Genomic DNA, 21031 nt, shown 5'->3' with positions numbered 1-21031 from the left:
TAGGAAGGGGAGGGAAGAGTCTGAGACGGTCCAGGTGAATTTGAGGTCGGGTTGGAAGGTGTTGGTAAAGTGGATGAACTGTTCAACCTCCTCGTGGGAGCACGAGGCAGCGCCGATACAGTCATCGATGTAGTGGAGGATAAGGTGGGGGGTGGTGCCAGTGTAGTTGCGGAAGATGGACTGTTCCACATATCCTATGAAGAGGCAGGCATATCTGGGGCCCATGCAGGTGCCCATGGCAACTCCTTTGGTTTGGAGGAAGTGGGACGATTGGAAAGAGAAGTTGTTCAGGGTGAGGACCAGTTCAGTCAGTCGAAGGAGGGTGTCAGTGGAAGGGTACTGGTTGGTACGGTGGGATAGGAAGAACCGGAGGGCTTTGAGTCGTTCGTGATGGGGGATGGAGGTGTACAGGGACTGGATGTCCATGGTGAAGATAAGGCATTGGGGACCGGGGAAGCGAAAATCATGGAGGAGGTGAAGGGCGTGGGTGGTGTCCCGAACGTAGGTGGGGAGTTCTTGGACTAAGGGGGACAGGACCGTGTCGCGGTATGCAGAGATGAGTTCGGTGGGGCAGGAGCAGGCTGAGACAATGGGTCGGCTGGGGCAGTCAGGTTTGTGGATTTTGGGCAGGAGGTAGAAACGGGCAGTGCGGGTTTGTGGGACTATGAGGTTGGAGGAGGTGGATGGGAGATTCTCTGAGGTGATGAGGTTATGGATGGTCTGGGAGATGATGGTTTGGTGGTGGGAGGTGGGGTCATGGTCAAGGGGGCAGTAGGAGGAGGTGTCCGCGAGCTGGTGTTTAGCCTCAGCGGTGTAAAGGTCGGTGCGCCAAACTACTACCGTGCCTCCCTTGTCTGCCGGTTTGATGGTGAGGTTGGGGTTGGAGCAGAGGGAGTGGAGGGCTGCACGTTCCGAGGGTGAGAGGTTGGAGTGGGTGAGAGGGGTGGAGAGGTTGAGGCGGTTAATGTTGTGGCGGCAGTTAGCTATGAAGAGATCGAGGATGGGTAAGAGGCCAGCACGGGGCGTCCAGGTGAATGGGCTGTGTTGGAGGCAGGAGAAGGGGTCGTCAGAGGGTGGGCGAGAATCTTGGTTGAAGAAGTAGGCACGGAGGCGAATGCGGCGGTAGAATTGTTCGATATCTCGCCGCGTGTTGAACTCGTTAATCTGAGAGCGTAGGGGAATGAAGGTGAGGCCTTTGCTGAGGGCTGATCTTTCATCCTCAGAGAGGGTCTCGCCGGGTGTTGAACTCGTTGTTCAACATGTGAGATGTGAGAGGCAAGTTATTTTTAATGCAGTGTCTGTAATGTAAGTGTCTGGAATGTGCTGCCAGAGGAGGTAGTAAAGAAGCTGATATAAGCAATGTCTAACAGGCATCTTGACAGATACATGAATAAACCTGGAATAGAGTGATTCAAACCACCTGAAGGAAAAGGTTTTTAGTTTCGAAAGGCATCATGTGTCATTGCAGACTTGGTGGGACAGAGGATCTGTTCACGAGCTGCACTGTTTTTTGTTCTTGCATGTGCTTTGATCCACTATCAGACTGGCAGACTCAGGGCCGACCTCCTCATCCTACTCATAATAAAACGTAATGCCAATTTTAGCATATGGCTTGATGGTTATCAACCATGCAATGCCTTCAGGCTGACAATTTAAGAAGGAGCATGCTTTGAAACTTTCAAAATGCTCTCAAAAAATATTTAGTTTTATGATTTCTTGCAAGCATAGTCTATGATGCATATTCCTGCATTGTCACCGATGGAGTCTGAATACTAAACACCAACCTTGAACCAATGTCAGAAACCTATCCTTCACATCTGACCTCCTGCCAGTCATGAGGCTGCAGACAGAACAAGAAAGCAAAGAGCAGTGTTGAACTCTTCAAATCAATCTCAGCTGCAAAAACTTTACTTTCATAAAAAAGAAATTCCCACATGGAACTAAATATTTGATAAGTACCTTTGGAAAGCTACCACTACTGTGTGATATTATAGCTTAGATATTTCTCATATTTATTGTGGCAAACATAATTTCTGGTCAGTGGTCTCAAATCGAAAATTAGTCACTATGGTTCTGCACTCAGTGAAAGCTGGAGAAATATTCAATTTCTTTCAGATGAAAGGTCATTGACCTGAAAAATTAACACGGCCTCACCATTTTGTCCATCATATTTGCTCTGACATTCCAAATGAAAGTCTCACTTGGTGTCACATTCTCCTGCTTTCACCCCATAAACCTACACATTTTTGTTGATAGCTCATTCACTTTTGCATGCCTCAGTTCAAATCATCTCTGCCATTCCCTCAGGTCTTGCACTCCAGATCCTAACCACTTGACTGGATGAAAACGATTTTCTTTGTATCAGTTAGCTTCTTTTATGAACTGCCTTAGATGTGTGCCACCTTGTTCCCGATATTTTTGCATTTTCTTAGCTTACTCTGATCGGACCTCTCGTGATTTTGATTAACTCTATTAAATCTTGCCGGCAAAACTTTGTCAGAGGAGTGAGAAGCATTCAAAGAGGAAATAGCAAGGACGCAGAAAAATTACATTCCCATAAAGTCAAAAGGTAGGACCAGGACCTGATGTCAAGGGACACAAAGTCAGACTTAAGAGAAAAAGCAAACCTTACTGCAGACACTGAAGTCTCAATCAGCGCAGTCGCTAGATGAGTATAAATAGTCCCAGGGAGAAGAAGAACAAAGAACAATTCAGCACAGGAATAGATCCTTCAGCTCTCCACATCAACACTGACACATTTTGCATGTCTATAGTAAAAGCATCTTCATTTCCAGCATCCATATCATCTATTCCTTTCCTATTCATGTATGTATCCACGTGCTTCTTGAATACTGCTTATTGTGTCTGCTTCCACCACCCATCTCCTTTAAACACTCCCACCCACACATTGAACCTGTGTCCTGTAGTGGACATCCACCCCTCCATCCTGGAAAAAAAGCCTCATACTTTCAACTTACTTCATGCCAGTCACAATCTTATAAACTTCAGTCAGGTCACCCCTCAACCTCCTGCATTCGCTGAAAACAAACCCAGTCTATCCAACTTTCCTTCATCGCTAAAATCCCCATACCAGGCAACATCCTGGTAAACCTTTGCTGTACCCTTTCTAAAGCATGCGCATCCTTCTGGTAGTGTGGTGACCAGGACTGTATGCAATAGTCCAAGTGTGGTCTCGAACTAAAGTTTTATAAAACTACAGCATAACTTGTCTATCCTTATACTCAATTCCCCTTCTAATGGAGGCAAGAATGTCTTTTGCATTTTTACTACGTTATCTCCCGATGCTGCCATCTTCACTGATCTGTGCACCTGCACACTCAGATCCCTCAGCATATCAATACTCCGAAGGTTTCTGCCGTTCATTGTATAATTTCCACCTGCACTTGACCTTCCAAAATGCATCAACTCATACTTGTCTGGATTAAACTCCATCTGCCATTGCCTCCAACTACCTCTGACCTACCAGGGGATTGCCACAGTGGCCAGGATTCTGGCACAGAGCCTGGGTCTATTGTTATGGACTAAGCCAGACCACTCAAAACATTCTAAAGCAGACAGCCCAGATCATAACTTTGCAATTTGTTTCAGTAAGTGTACAGTGAAAATTACCTGGAGTACGTCAGCTAGGTTGACTATCAGGTTTTAAAACAGACAAAAAGTTATTCATGAAAAGAATATAGAACTCAATCTATCCAAACTAGACTTAGTTGTGCTGTTGCGAAAATACACAATAGTCCCAATAAACAAATCCCTTAAACAAAGAGTAAAAATGAAACAGAGGTTTTCAGGTTGAAGTTAGAAGGGCAGAAGGAGAGAGAGTCTAGCAGCCTGTTTCCACACAGCCCACTGCTGAACTGGACTGAAATAACTCAAACAAGACTTCAGCTTTCATTATACAGGTCACTTCTAAAACATAAAAGCTTCAGCCTAAAGTCTCATCTGTTTATGTATGAACAAAACGCCTCTCAGTAAACCATTTCATCTCTGTACCAAAGCAGTTGATTTGAAGCCTAGGCTACCTTATGACCCCTCTGAAAAAAAACAAGGGCACAATATCCTTGAGAAAAGAAACAGCTTTTAGAAAAAAAAAGACCTGCTTTGTGACTCTGTGGTCAGAAGGGATGGGGGAGAATAGGAGAGTAATAGTGGCACGAAATTCAATCGTCAGAGGAACAGACAGAAGATTCTGTGGTCATGATCGAGACTCATGGATGGTATTTTGCCTCCCGGGTGGCAGGGTCAGGGATGTCACAGACTGAGTCCACAGGATTCTTAAATGAGAGGGAGAGCAGCCTGAAGTCGTGGTACACATCCATGCCAACAACATTGGTAGGGAAAGGAAGGAGGACCAGAAAAAAGAATATAAGGATTTAGATTAGAAACTGGAAGGCAGGATGAGCAGAGTAGTAACCTCAGGATTACTACCAGGGCTGTGTTCTAGTGAGGTTAGGAATAGAGAGCAAGTGGTTACAGGGCTGTTGTAGAAGGGAGGGCTTCAGATACGTGGATCATTGGGATTCTTTCTGGGGAAGATGAGACCTATACAAGAAGGATGGGTTGGGGTACCAATATTCTGGGTGGGAGGTTTGTGAGAGCTCGTTGGAAGAGTTTAAACTAGATTGGCAGTAGGGTGGGAACTGGAGCTACAGGTCAGATGATGGAGTAGATATTGAACAGCCAGATATAGCATGCAGAGAGTCTGTGAAGAGGGATATGCACTCGATAGGGCAAAGGTGCAGTCAGTGTGATGGATTGAAGTGTGTCTATTTTAATGCAAAAAGTATCAGAAAGAAAGGTGACAAATTTAGGGCATGGATCAGTACTTGAAACTATGATGTTGTGGCCATTGCAGAGATTTGGATATCACAGGGTTTAGATGTTTCAAAAGGAATTTGGTGGGGGGGGGGTGGGAGCGGTGTGCGAGGTAAAACAGGTGAAGGAGTGGCATTGATAACAGGGATAGTATCACATCTGCAGAAAGGGAGGTCATTGAGGAGAGTTTGTTTGCAGAGTCAGTATGGGCGAAAGTCAGAAACATGAAAGGAGCATTCACTTTATTATGAGTTTCCTACACATACCTCAACAGCAACAAAAACATGGAGGAGCATATTGGGAGGCAGATTTTGGAAAGAGGCAGAAGTAACAGGGCTGTTGTCATGGGATGACTTTAAGTTCCCTAATATTGATTGGAACCTCCTAAGTTCAAATTGTTTGGATGGTGCAGTTTTTGTCAGGTGTGTCCAGGAAGGCTTCCTGACGCAATGTGTAGATAGGCCAACTGCGGGGGAGGCCATAATGGATTTGATATCAAACAAGGCCAGGTATCAGGTCACTCAGTGGGAGAGCATTTTGATGATATTGATCACACCTCCCTCATCATTACTATACTCATGGAGAGGACTCGCAGCAGACAGTATGGGAAAGTATTTCATTGGGCAAGGGTGATTTTCAATGCTATTAGGCAAAAACTGGGGCACCTAAATTGATATTCCCAGGAAAATGCATGACAGAAATATGGAGGTTGTTTAGGAAACACTTGCAGATAGTGCTGGACAGGTTTGTCTCACTGAGGCAAGGAAGAGATGGTAAGGTGAAGGAACCTTGGGTGACAAGGGATGTGGAACATCTAATCAAGAGGAAGAAGGAAGCTTACTGAAGGTTGAGGAGGCAAAGATCAGAGAGGGTTTTGAGGTTACGACGTAGTTAGGAAGGAACTGAAGAATGGACTTAGGAGAGCTAGAAGGGGGCATGAAAAAGCTCTTGTGGGTTGGATTAAGGAAAACCCTCAGGTATTTTATACCTATTTGAGGAACAAGAGGATAGCCAGAGCAGGGGTAGGGCTGATCAAGGATGGTGGAGGGAACTTGTGACTGGAGTCGGAGGAGGTGGGGGGAGGTCCTTAATAAACATTTTGCTTCAGTATTCACTATGGAGAGGGACATTGATATTTCTGAGGATAGCGTGAAACAGACTGATATGCTAGAACATGTTCATGTTAAGAAGGAGGACGTGCTGAAAATTTTGAAAAACATAAGGCTAGATAAATTCCCTGGGCCAGGTGGGATATACCCAAGGTTTCTGCAGGAAGCAAGGGAAAAGATTGCTGTGCCTTTGGCAATGATCTTTGCATTCTCACTGTCCTTTGGAGTAGTGCCAGATGATTGGCGGGTGGCAAATATTATTCCCTTGCTCCAGAAAGGGAATATGAATAATCCTGGGAATTGCAGACCAGTCTGTCTTATGTCTGTGATAGGCAAAGTATTGGAGAGGATTCTTAAAGACAGGATTTATGATTACTTGGAAAACCATAGTTTGATTGGAGTTAATCACCATGGCTTTTTGAGGGGCAGGTCATGCTTCACAAACCTTATTGAATTTTTTGAGGATGTGACAAAGCATATTGATGGAGGTAGAGCAGTGGATGAGGTGTACATGGATTTTAGCAAGGCATTTGATAAGGTTCCCCGTGGTAGGCTCATTCAGAAAGTAAGGAGGCATAGGACACAAGGAAATCTGGCTGTCTTGATGCAGGATTGGCTGGCACATAGAAGACAGATGGAAGGTATTTAACCTGGGGTTTGGTGATTAGTGATGTTCCACAGGGATCGGTTCTGGGACCTCTACTCTTTATGATTTTTATAAATGACTTGGATGAGGAAGTGGAAGGCTGAGTTAGTAAATTTGTCGATGACATGAAGGTTGGTAGAGTTGTGGATAGTGTGGAGGGTTGTTGTAACTTGCAACAGGACATTGACAGGATGCAGAACTGGACTGATAAGTGACAGATGGAGTTCAACCTGGAGAAGTGTGAAGTGATTCACTGTGGAAATTCAAATTTGAATGCAGAATACAGGGATAAATGTAGGATTCCTGGCAGTGTGGAGGAACAGAGGGATCTTGGGGACCATGTACATCGATCCCTCAAAGTTGCCACCCAAGTTGATAGGGTTGTTCAGAAGGCATATGGTGTGTTGGTTCTCATTAGCAGGGGGATTGAGTTTAAGAGCTGCATGGTTATGCTGCAGCTCTAGAGAGCCGTGGTTAGACCACACTTGCAATATTGTATTCAGTTCTGGTTGCCTTATTATAGGAATATTGTGGAAGCTTTAGAGAAGGTGCAGAAGAGATTTACCAGGGTGTTGCTTGGCCTGGAGGGCATGTCTGATGAACAAAGTTTGAGGGAGCTAGGACTTTTCTCATTGGAGTGAAGAAGGATGAGAGGTGACTTGGTAAAGATAAACAAGATGGTGAGAGGCATAGATAGAGTGGATAGCCGGATACTTTTTCCCAAGGCAGAAATGGATATCATGAGGGGGCATGATTTTAAGATGATTGGAGGAAGGTTCGGGGAGACGTCAGATGTAGGTCCTTTACACAGAGAGTGGTGAGTGCGTTGAATGCACTGGCAGCAATAGTAGGAGAGTCAGATGCACTAGGGACATTGAAGTGATTCTTGGATCAGCATATGGAAGTTAATAAACTGAATGGTATGCAGGTGAGTTTGATCTTAGAGTAGGGTAAAAGGTCGGCACAACATCGAGGGCCAACGAGCTTGTTCACTTGCTGTACTGCTTTATGTTCTATGATCTATATCTTGCTGTATCCTGTGACAACCCTCCTCATGTCCACAACACCATCAATCTTTGCATCATCCTCAAACTTACTTATTAGACCAGCCATGTTTTCTGCCAAATCATGAAGGTATTTGAAAAGCAAAGGTTCCAGCACAGATGTGGAACTCCACTAGACATAAACCTCCATTCTGAAATGCATACTTCCACCGTGACCCTCTGTCTCCTATGACTAAGACAGTTCTGCATCCATCTTGCCAGCAGATCCTTGATACCGTGTGACTTCACCTTTTGTGCCAGTCAAACTTAAAAATGAATTAGGAAAGCTGTGCGTGTGCATAAGAAAGCATTAGTAGGTAAAATTAAAGTATATCCAAAGGGTTTGAAAAAAATTATATTAAAAAAAGACAATAATTAGGGAGAGAGATTGTTCCTTTTGTTCCTCGTTGGTGATCTGTGTATGGATATAGAAGACATGGGTACAGTCCTCACTCAACACTGGTGCCACCCCAAGGTGCGTACTCAGCCCCCTACTGTACTCACTGTATACCCATGACCACGTCGCCAAATACCAGACAAATGTCATTTACAAGTTTGCTGATGACGCCACCATAGTGGCGACGAAACAGACTACAGACTACAGACCTGAAAAAATGGTGCACTGAGAACAAACTACCTCTCAATGCCAGCAAAACCAAGGAACTCATTATTGACTTTCGGTGGGCTGTTACTCATGCCCCCCTATACATTAAGAGCACAGAGGTGGAATGAGTGGAGGGTGTCAAGCTCCTGGGAGTGGTCATCCACAACAAGCTTTCTTGAACACTTTATGTGGATGCACAGGTTACAAACATCTCTTCTTACTCAGGCAGCTGAGGAAATTAGGCATGATGGTGAATTTCCTTGCCAACTTTTATAGGTGCACCGTCGAGAGCATTCTGTCTGGATGTATCACTCCCTGGTAAGGCAACTGTACTATTCAAGATCAAAGACGGTTACAGAGAGTGGTAAATTCGGCCCAGACAATCACAAAGGCTAACCTCCCATCCATAGAATCCATCTACCAGGCCCACTGTCAGGGAAAGGCCGCCAGCACTCTCAAAGATCCATCTCACCCTGGCAATGCTTTTCTACAACTTCTACCATCAGGTAGAGAAGGCTGAACACACGCACCAGTTCCTACCCTACTGTTGTTAGAATGGACTCACAAACTCTTAACATTCGCCTGTACCTCTGTTTCTGTTTTTCCCGCTGTGTACCTATTATTTACTATATCTGCTACTTAACTATGTGTTATGCATCTGGATCAGTGGTGCTGGAAGAGCACAGCAGTTCAGTCAGCATCCAAAGTGCAGCGCAATCGACGTTTCGGGCAAAAGCCCTTCATCAGGAATAAAGGCAGAGAGCCTGAAGTGTGGAGAGATAAGCTAGAGGAGGGTGGGGGTGGGGAGAAAGTAGCATAGAGTACAATGGGTCAGTGGGGGAGGGGATGAAGGTGATAGGTCAGGGAGGAAAAGGTGGAGTGGATAGGTGGAAAAGGAGCTAGGCAGGTCGGACAAGTCTGGACAAGTCATGGGGACAGTGCTGAGCTGGAAGTTTGGAACTAGGGTGAGGTGGGGGAAGGGGAAATGAGGAAACTGTTGAAGTCCACATTGATGCCCTGGGGTTGAAGTGTTCCGAGGCGGAAGATGAGGCTTTCTTCCTCCAGGCGTCTGGTGGTGAGGAAGCGGCGGTGAAGGAGGCCCAGGACCTCCATGTCCTCGGCAGAGTGGGAGGGAGAGTTGAAATGTTGGGCCACGGGGCGGTGTGGTTGATTGGTGCGGGTGTCCCGGAGATGTTCGCTAAAGCACTCTGCTAGGAGGCGCCCAGTCTCCTCAATGTAGAGGAGACCGCATCGGGAGCAACGGATACAATAAATGATATTAGTGGATGTGCAGGTAAAACTCTGATGGATGTGGAAGGCTCCTTTAGGGCCTTGGATAGTGGTGAGGGAGGAGGTGTGGGCACAGGTTTTACAGTTCCTGCGGTGGCAGGGGAAAGTGCCTGGATGGGAAGGTGGGTTGTAGGGGCGCGTGGACCTGACCAGGTTGTCATGGAGAGAACGGTCTTTGCAAAAGGTGGAAAGGGTGGGGAGGAAAATACATCCCTGGTAGTGGGGTCTTTTTGGAGGTGGCGGAAATGTCAGCGGATGATTTGGTTTATGTGAAGGTTTTTAGGGTGGAAGGTGAGCACCAGGGGGGTTCTATCCTGGTTGGAGGAGTGGGGTCTGAGGGCAGAGGTGCGGGATGTGGACGAGTTGTGTTGGAGGGCATCTTTAACCACGTGGGAAGGGAAATTGTGATCTCTAAAGAAGGAGGCCATCTGGTGTGTTCTGTGGTGGAACTGGTCCTCCTGGGAGCAGATACGGCGGAGGTGGAGGAATTGGGAATACGGGATGGCATTTTTGCAAGAGGTAGGGTGGGAAGAGGTGTAATCCAGGTAGCTGTGGGAGTCGGTGGGTTTGTAAAAAATATCAGTGTCAAGTCGGTCGTCATTAATGGAGATGGAGAGGTCCAGGAAGGGGAGGGAGGTGTCAGAGATGGTCCAGGTAAATTTAAGTTCAGGGTGGAATGTGTTGGTGAAGTTGATGAATTGCTCAACCTCCTCACGGGAGGACGAGGCGGCGCCAATGCAGTCATCAATGTAGTGGAGGAAGAGGTGGGGAGTGGTGCCGGTGTAATTACGGAAGATCAACTGTTCTACGTAGCCAACAAAGAGACAAGTATAACTGGGGCCCATACGTGTGCCCATGGCTACCCCTTTGGTCTGGAGGAAGTGGGAGGATTCAAAGGAGAAATTGTTAAGGGTGAGGACCAGTTCGGCCAAACGAATGAGAGTTTCAGTGGAAGGGTACTGTTGGGGACGTCTGGAGAGGGAAAAATGGAGGGCTTGGAGCCCCTGGACATGGTGGATGGAGGTGTAGAGGGATTGGATATCAATGGTGAAGATGAGGCGTTGGGGGCCAGGGAAACGGAAGTCTTGGAGGACGTGGAGGGCGTGGGTGGTGTCTCAAACGTATGTGGGGAGTTCCTGGACTAGGAGGGCTAGGACAGTGTCGAGGTAGGTAGAGATGAGTTCAGTGGGGCAGGAGCATGCTGAGACAATGGGTCGGCCGGGGTGGTCATGCTTGTGGATCTTGGGAAGGAGGTAGAACCGGGCAGTGCGGGGTTCCTGGACTATGAGGTTGGAAGCTGTGGGCGGGAGATCTCCTGAGGTGATGAGGTTCTGTATAGTCTGGGAGATGATGGTTTGGTGATGGGGGGTGGGGTCATGGTCAAGGGCGCATTAGGAAGAGGTGTCCTCGAGTTGACGTTTGGCTTCAGTGGTGTATATGTGTTCTGCCTGTATTGCTCGCAAGACAAAGCTTTTCACTGTGCCTCGGTACACATGACAATAAATTCAATTCAATTCAATTCATAGCTTACTTTGCATTTGTCTTCATGAAGAGAAAGAATGTTGCAGTTTCAGATATCAGGGTGGAGGTCTGAGAAATACCAGGTTAAAATAACAGAGAGAGAGAAGTATTAACAAGTTTAGCAGACACAAAAAACTGGATAAACCTGTTGGACTAAATGAGATGTAGTTAGGATGTTAGACAGGCAAGGAACGAGATACCAGGGGTTCTAGTCGTAATTTTAAGATGTCTGTGACCACAGAGGAGGTGTCAGGTGACTTGAGGACTGCTAACACTGTTCCATTATTCAAAAAGTGAGGAAGGTACAGGCAAGGAAATTACAAGCAAAACAGAAATTTCTGGAAAAGCTCAGCAGGTCCAGCAGCATCTGTGGAAAGAAAGCAGAATTAACTTTTCAGGTCCAGTGCCTCCTTCAGAATGGGAAATTACAGGGAACAGGAAATTATAAGGAAATTAAAATCAAGTACAACCTCAGTGATGACAAAGTAATCAGAAAGAATTCTGAAGGATAGAACAGATTGTCACTTGGAAAATCAAGGATTAATTAGGAATAGTCAACATACACTTGTTAAAGAAAATTTATATTTGACAAATGTGTTTGAATATTTTTGAGGAATTAACCAGAAATGTTGATGAGAACAATGATTTGGCGTGATCCACATGGATTTCAGTAAGGTTTTTGATAAGTTCCCTCATGGAAAACTGATCAAGAAGGGCTCAAAGGCAATGTTGCACACGGGAAACTGATTAAACCAGTTCGCCTGACTTGGCTATTGGGAAAATGCTAAAGTCCACTATGAAAGGTTTAATAGCAGAGGATGTGGAAAACAATAACAAGATACAGAAGTTTGGACTCACTCAGCAACAGTTTCCTCTCTTCTGTTATTAGACTGCTGAATGGACCTCTCACTTCAAATCTAATGTTGACCTTGCATTTGTGCACCTCCTGTGCAATTGTAACTTTGTATGCCTCATTTTGTCCAAACACCTTATCATCTGTATGTCCTTGTTTGTTATGATCTGCTTGCACTGCTCCCAGAACAAAACTTTTCACTAGACCTAGGTACGTGTGAGTCAAAATGCATAGCGCTGGAAAAGCACAGCAGGGCAGGTAGCATCCGAGGAGCAGGCAAATCGATGTTTCAGGGATAAGCCCTTCATTAGGACATTCCTGATGAAGGGATTATGCCTGAAACATCAACTCACCTGATCCTCAGATGCTGCCTGACCAGCTGTGCTTTTTCAGCCCCATACTTTTCGACTCTGATTTCCAATATCTGCAGTCCTCACTTTCTCCTTAGGTATATGTGATGGCAATGAATCAAATCAAACAAAAAAAAAGATCAGACAGCATCAGCATGGATTATTGAAAGAAAAATCATACTTGGCATATCTCCTGGAATGTTTTGATGATATATCTAATAGAATTGATAAGGGAGAGCCAGTGGATGTGATTGATTTGGACTTTTAAAAAGCTTTTAATAAGGACCTACCTGAAAGATTAGCAGCAAGACCTAAAACACAAGGATTGAGTGGCATGTGTACTGAAATGGATAGAGAATTGATTGATATACAAGAAATACAGTGTAGAAAATGTGGCACTACCGTTTTTAAAAAAAAGAGATGGACAGAAGTTGGGTAACGCAGAAGTTGGGTAACCATAGACTCACTAGCTTAACTTCTACAATTAGGAAAATGCATGAATCTATAATCAAGGAAGAAATAGCAAGACATCTGGATAGAAATTGTCCCATCGGGCAGATGTAGCATGGGGTTGTGTAAGGCAAGTCATGTTTAACTATTTTACTGGAATTCACTGTGGATATTATGGGCAACAGAGAACTGGTGGATATGATGTCCTTAGATTGCCAAAAGGCATTTGACAACATGCAGCACAAAAGGCTGCTGCATAAGATAGAGGTACACAACATTACAGGTAATGTAGTAGCATGGATAGAAGATTGGTTAGCTAACAGAAGCAAAGAGTGGGGATAAATGGTGTTTTTCTGTCTGTCGGTCAGTGGCTAGTCATGTGTCTCAGGGATCAATGTTGGGACAACAATTGTTTCCAATTAAAACAGATGACTTGGAGTTGAGGACTAAGAGGAGTGTGTCAAAGCTCGCAGATGACACTAAGATGAGTGGTAGAGCAAAATGTGCAGAGGATACTGAAAGTCTGTGGAGGGATATAGATAGGTTAAGTGAGTGCGTAAGGATCTAGCAAATGGAGTACAATATTGGTAAATATAAAACAGCAAAATGGATTATTATTTAAATCCTGAAAAAATGGAATATTGTCCTTCATTGCCAGAATGATACCGTTTAAAAACAGGGAGGTTATGCTGCAGCTGTATAGGATGCTGGCAAAGCCACACCTGGAGTACTGTTTACAGTTTTAGTCTCCTTCCCTTGAGAAAGGATGTTCTGGCATGAGGGGGTGTACAGGAGGTTAACTAGGATGATCCTGGAATTGAGGGGGTTGACAGGTGAGGAAAGATTGGTGACTGGGATTGTACTCATTCGGATTTAGAAGAATGAGGGGGGCACTTTATAGAAACATGTAAAATTATGAAGATAAGATTGAAGCAGGGAGGTTGTTGCCTCTGGCGGGTGAAACTAGAACCAGAGGGCATAACCTCAATCAAGGGGGAGCAGATATAGGACTGAGTTGAATAAGAAATTCTTCATAGGGTTGTGAATCTGTGGAATTCTCAGCCCAGTGAAGCAATTGAGACTACTTCGTTTAAGGCAAAGATAGATAGATTTCTGAACAGTAAAGGAGTTAAGGATGATGGTGAGCAGGTGGACCAATGGAGCTGATTCCATGAAAAGATCAGCCATGCTCTTATTGAATGGTGATCAGACTAGAAGGGCCAGAAGGTCGGCTCCTGCTCCTTGTTCTTATATTTTTATGTAATAAATAAATCTTTTTATGCCCAGTGGCAGACAGAGTCTACTGGGTACTACAGTGATCATTGCTTGGACACCATCTGTTCTTAGGGTATGTTCATGATCTAGATAAAGAAACAAAAAGTAATATCTCCCAAGCTTGCAGATGACACAAAGCTGGATGGGAGAGTGAGCTGTGAAGAGAATGCAGAGATGCCTCAGAGATGTGATTCAGATAAGTTGAATGAGTGGGCAAATGCACGGCAAATAACATGTAATATGGATAAATTTGAGATTATCCACTTTGGTAACAAAAACAGGAAAGTAAATTATTTTGTGAATGGTGATAGATAAGGAAATAGCAAGGGCAATAAAACTTGGTTATCTTTGTACACCAGTCACTGGAAGTAGGCATGCAGGTGGTGAATAAGGCAAACGGTATGTTGTCTTTCATACAGAGAAGATTTGAGTGCAGGAGCTGAGATGTTTTGCTGCAATTACACAGGACCTTGCTGAGACCAAACCTTTTGTTCATTGACTCTGATGCCTTGACATCCATCCTGGATGTAGTGTTCCAGCTAAGATTGATTTGTCGTCTGCACATGTTTAAAATGACCTCCTTTTATTTTATTCCTCAGATGTTCCATGATTTGTGTAGCATTTTCAGCATTTTGGATTTCGTCTTTTGATTCTGAACACATTGTATTGATTGTCATTTGAAAGGTTGCCCTCATGCTGACTATTACAGCTCTCTGGAGAAGCACGCGGGAAATCAAGACCTGCTGTTCCTGCAGTTGTCACAAAAGTTAGATCCAAGAATGCAAAGTTTGCTATTTACTTGTCAGATAGATCCAGGTGAATAGAAACCATGAGCCAGGTTTCTGTATTTAACTGGAACCAATATTTATTACAAGTCAGTACATTTTAACCACAGTTAAGTAACTATGAATTGTTGCTGTATAATTCTTCTAATTAAACCTCAAACTCTTTTATCAACATCTGCCCCCAACAACTCCCCCACATGACAGACAGAATCAAAAATATTTGGTACCACAGGTGGAGGGAAAATTTTTTATGAAAGCTATTCAATGCCTTGAATCTACAGGTTTCACTGAGATTAATTATTTTGCCAGCAGGGATCTTATATTCTTCAATCTCTCTTCACTGGGTTCTTTTGCTTTTTCACAGGAGACATAGATGACTGGTACACTAACTTTGACATTTTTTTAGTTGCTGGATAAGAGCCACAGCTTACAGCAACTGGTTGGAGAAAATGAACTGGCTTTCTTTAGGTTCTAGTGATTTTACTGGAGAGAGAGAGGGCCCATTTGTCCTACTCAGCGGTTCAAAAGCTTCTGTCAATATCATACATGCCCACAAGTTATTCAGTTACCCAGGAGACAATCAAGTAGTTATTGTCAGGCTAGTGACCTTTGTCATGCACAACTACTCACCAGTCCATAAACCAATTAGTTACATGTTGCTGGGTATATCTCACTTTGTGTATATCCTCTGGTGCCATCTCATCTACAAACAACCTTCCTCATCGCCTGAAGAAAGTGGCAAAGTAAACACAACTTGCTATTTTTTTGTTGGTAATTTGCTTGTTAGCGTGCAGTAATTTCTTCTACAATCCTTGTTTAAAAATAGCCCTTTTATCTAAACTCCATAACCAAAAATAATGTAAAATAAAATGGTATGATCTTTGCATGGTATTCAATAGTTTGCCAGAAAACAGCAGACTTTCTAGCCAAGATTATTTATATTCAGCTGTGTAGATTATCTCGCTGCAGTGTTCATTAGATGTGGAATGAACCTGTGAAATTGTCACCTCTTATTTCAAAAGCAAAGTTATTCATTTTTTAAAGATTTCAATGGAAATCTAATTGAAAAAAAAAACAGCATTGAGAGATTTTATTTTTAAATCATGCTTCAAACACAGTTGAGGATGGCTCTATTTACAATTGATCATGTTACCTTTCTCAGCAAGAAGTGGTGCCTGAGCCAGTTCTGCCTCATATTTTACGGAAACCTAGTGAGCTAAGGGGAGTACTGAATTTTCAACATCCTGCTTTTTTCCCCAATTTTTTCAATGTTTTTGAGGATATTCCATTCTCAACAGTGTACGCGGTTTGTTATGTTCCCTGTATTATTAAGGCAGAAAGACAGCTGAAGCAATGCAACCATTGATGAAGAGGTATGGGTAAAAAATCTCATTGGGAATCATTGGATGTGAGTTTTTCAATGTGTCTGATTTGTTTTGTGTTCGGAGACAGTCAAAAGTGTGCAAGTGGCTTTATGTATATCAAAGAGGCACAGAGTAGTAAAATTAATGTTTAAGCTTAATTAGGTCATGAGAATACGGAAAAAAAATATGCAAACATAATCTAGAAACAGGAGAATTGTGGAAGAGAAAAGTCAGTGGTATAGAGCATAAGAAATGAATCAAGTCAAATCATGACATTATTGCAACAAAATAATCTAATAATTGCAAGGTATTTTGCATATTTCCCATGCAATGGTCCCAGCTGAGGTTAATTCATAGAATAAATGATTATTCTTAGAATCCCTACAGGCCATTTGGCCCAACAAATCCACACTGACCCGCCGAAGAATATCCCACTCAGACCCATTCCCTTACCCTATTACTTTACATTTCCTCTCACAAATGCACCTAATCTACACATTCCTGAACACTCTGGTCTCTTTAGCATGGTCAATTAACCAAACTCAACAAGTCAGGTGTCAGGGTGAGATCTGGCTTGACAGACTAAAATGTTCTATTCTTCCTTTTTTTTTATGGTCAGTCATTGATATATTCACAAGAGCCTGCCAAGAGTCAGCTTTGACAAAGAGTCAGTTAGATCGAAACATCAGCTCTTTTCTCTCCTTACAGATGCTGCCAGACCTGCTGAGATTTTCCAGCATTTTCTCTTTTGGTTTCAGCCTGCCAATGTACCTGGAACAAAAAGAAAATGCTGTTACGCACAAAAGAAAAAATCTGACATTTGATCTTAGTGCAAACATCAGAAAGAAGCATTCTATCCTATTCCCCCAATATAAACTTTACAGACTTTCTAGCCCCAGTAAAAGATGATCTACCTCCACACCAAAGATTGCTGTTCAGTTTGCTTGGTTAAAATCAACTTATTTGTGCATTTCATCAATATTATTTTCTTTACTGTCTCTTCCTGAGACTCTTAAACAAGCTACCAACCCAACAGTTTTACTACTGAACATGTGTTACTTAAATCCATATTTTCAACACTCTTCCTCTTTGACATATCCCTGAGAACCTTCTGTAGCTGAATCATTTCTCTTTCTGACTTCGAAGCCAATCAGGGCTTTTCTTCCACATTAAAAAACAGGCTCTCAAACAACAGTATTGTGTAAGTACAGAACAGGTTTGGATTAATGTGGGGATTGTTTCTAAAGCAAAAGTACCCAGATTATAGACATTACATGAGACACTGTATCAGAATTATCTTGTATTGGGCTCCATTATTGTCCTTTCTTCAGGAAATGGATGCAGTCCCAATAACGGTCACTGTTCCCTGTTGGGATAGCGCAGGCAGCATTTGGAATGGTCAGCTGTTCTTGAAGCCAAGACACCTTTCCCATGGAGGATGACTGAAGAGTCAATAAATAGCACCAGGGCAAGCCAACAGATTAGAGGTGAGGTCAGCCCCTGAATCTAGTCTTAAAGTGTGACAAACCTATCGTCAGAGTTAATTTTGGCCCGATGAATACATTTTTTTTTCACTGCACCACCTTCGCAGCGTCAGAAATTGTCACTGAGAAATATTGAAGTAATGAAATCTTCAAAAGTGCATAGATATGACATTGGACAGAAAAGCTGAAGTATTTTCTTTCCCACTCACCACTGCACACTATGCTAAAACTGTTAGAACATTCAACAAAAGTTTATCTCTTAAAGATAAGGTTAGCAGCAAATCTTCTGGAATGAGAAAGGATTAATTTGTCTTAGATTCATGAGAATTGGGGTCAAATAGCTTGCAACAATTTCAGCCGTTAAGGACAAGTTGTTGAAATTAGGAGCTCATTATATATCCATGGAGTTTAATGTGCCACAACAGTTGCATAAATAGACTGATTTATCTGTTTTCTTTGAAAAATACAACCGTATAATAGTGTAGCACATTTATAAATCATTTGCATGTTTGTGTGTCACACCAGCATTGAATAGAAATGATCCCTGTGTTGTTCCATCTTTGTGTAAAATAGATCACAAAGCCTGGGTTTATTTTTGACTGTATTTTGATTTATTGCATGCAATGATTCAGATGCAGGTTTCTGTGGCTGAGCTGAATTTTATGCAGTCTGTGGCTTTTTTTCCTGATGCCCACATTTGTTTAAATTACTGTCCCAATCTTATGCATTGGTAATTCAAAGCCAGCCAACAAAAGAGTTATATTTTTATATGCAAATACCAGGAGGCCCTCATTTTGTTTTTAATTATGATCGATGACCCACTGGATCGAGGCTTTGGTATTGTTAGTGAGTGTTCCACCCCATCAGTTCTTCCTGTTGCTGGACTATTTTATGTACTTTGCTTTATGAATATTATTCTTCAAGAATACATGCTACTAACTACAGAAAAATGCTTGCTTCTAATTTTGTTGTGTATTATTATCTATCATTTTCTCCTATTATGCAAAATGCCAAATATAATTGAATTCAGATCATTTGTTTATGTAGGAAATCCAAATCTCCACAGCCCAGACAACTTCCTCATTGAGTTTAAGATGAATAGTTTGCTGATACACCTTTTGGTAATGCACAGATTGTTTATGTGGAAGCAAAACACTGCAGATGCTGGAAATCTAAAACAAGAGAATGTTAGAGAAACTGTTACAGAGTCATATCATCATAGGGATGTCCCCTTCGGTCCTTCTTGTCTATGCCAGCTGGATATCCTAAAACAATCTAGTCCCAGTTCCCAGCGTTTGGCTCATATTCCTCTGAACCTTTCTTATTCATATCCCCATCCGGATGACTTTTAAATGTTATAACTATACCAGCCTCCACCACTTTCTGTGGCAGCTCATTCCATACATGCACCACGCTCTGCATGAAAATTTTATCCCTTAGGACCCTTTTAAATCTTTCCCCTCTCACTTTGAACCTATGCCCTTTAGGTTTGGGCTCCCGCACTCCATGGAAAAGATCTTGTCTATTCACTCTATTTATGTCCCTCATGATTTTATAAACCTTTAGAAGACCACCAACTCTCCAACTCTCCATAGAAAATAGCCCCAGCCTATTCAGCCTCTCCCTGTAGCTCAAACCCTGCAACCCTGGCAACATTCTTACAAATCTGAAAAGATGAGGCCAGATTCAAAACATTCACTCTGATTCTCTTTCCACAGATGCTACCAGACGTGCTAAGTTTCTTCAGCATGGTTTATGTCTCTTCATGTGTGAGTAAAGGATTTGTATTGAAGCCCCAGGAATGGAGGATGTCTGTGCAGGGGCTTTAGACTGTCTTGAATCTATTTAGCAAGAACCCCACTCTTGTTTTGTTTATTCAAAAGCCTGCAATTTGACAGAAGCATCTGAGTTTGTCACATGGAACTTTTAATTTTACTTTAACTTGAAGAAGGAGTTAGTGAGTGGAGCTTCTTTATTAAAGGAACCAGAAGGGGGGAAAAATTAAGAGACAAATCAAGCACTTCACTTTGATACAATTTATTGTCAAGGGAAGATGAAAGGAAAAAAGTGAAGAGAAAAAAAGGAAAAAAAATTGACTTTTTTATAGTCATTCATGGATGAGGGCATCACTTGCTAGGTCATCATTTATTGCCCATCCCTAATTGCCTGAGGGCAGTTAAGAGTCACCCACGTTGCAATAGGTCTGGAGTCACATGCTGGCCAGACAAAGTAAGGATGACAATTTCTGTCCTGAAAGGACATTAAGGAAACAGATGAGGTTTCTTGACAAGCAACAATTGATTCATGATCATCATTAGACTCTTCATTCCAGATTTGTTTTAAAAGTGAATTCACATTTCTTCGTCTGCTGTGGCAGGATTTGAACACAGATCCCTGGAACATTCCTATGTCTCTGTAATGCCAGACCAGCAATACTACCACAAGGGCACTAACCCCCTTTTAAGCACAAAGAAATGTTCCTTTAGCCCTCAGACAAGGCAACTCACCACAAGTTGAGTGCAGTTATGTTTTAGCTTAAGATAGTGTTGATCATCACTACTCTGGGCTCAGAGGAAGATAATGTTCTGTTTCTGAGGAGTTGAAGAGAGAACTGGAGCAGAGATGGCATGGTGGCTCAGTGGTTAGCACTGTGCCAGGGTCCCAGGTTCAATTCCAGCCTCGGGCGACTGTGTGGAGTTTGCACATTCTCCCATGTCTGCATGGATTTTCTCCCACAGTCCAAAGATGTACAGGTCAGGTGAATTGGCCATGCTAGATTGCCCATAGTATTAGGTACATTAGTCAGAGGAAAATGGGTTTGGGTGGGTTACTTTTCGGAGGGTCGGAATGGACTGGTTGGGCTGAAGGGCCTGTTTCCACACTGTAGGGAATCTAATCTCATCTAAAATACCCAGTACAGCGTCACAAAAAAAACTAACACAACTGAAGACCCAATTGATGCTCCCACTGATACCATGACCTTCAAGTAGAATATTAAAAATAAATTGGAACTTGTTACCTGCAAAGATGGTAGAGGTAGAAACACATCTAACATTTACCAAGTGTTTTGATCTGAGCTTGTGATGCCCAGGTACACATGCATATGGGAGAAATGTTGAAATGGGATTAGAATAGTTATATCCTTGTGTTTGACTGGCACAGACACAAGGGGCCAAAGGGCATTTTTCTGTGCCATAGATTTCTATGACTACTTTATTGCAAACTTTCGCTCACAGTTGCTCCAAGTAGTGTATCTCTGTTGAGGCACAATAACCAACACCAACACAATAATTCAACAATTTCAGTACTGAACCTAAGATCAAATTTTGCACATTTACAATTCCCCCAACTGCTGTTTATAAATGCATCATTTGGATGCTGACAGTGACCAGATGATAAAAGAAATTTAAGCTGTCAGAAATAC

The sequence above is a fragment of the Hemiscyllium ocellatum genome, chromosome 7 (assembly GCF_020745735.1).
Source record: "Hemiscyllium ocellatum isolate sHemOce1 chromosome 7, sHemOce1.pat.X.cur, whole genome shotgun sequence".
Taxonomy (NCBI): domain Eukaryota; kingdom Metazoa; phylum Chordata; class Chondrichthyes; order Orectolobiformes; family Hemiscylliidae; genus Hemiscyllium; species Hemiscyllium ocellatum.
The sequence above is the reverse complement of the archived record's forward strand: the minus strand, read 5'-3'. Positions refer to the sequence as shown.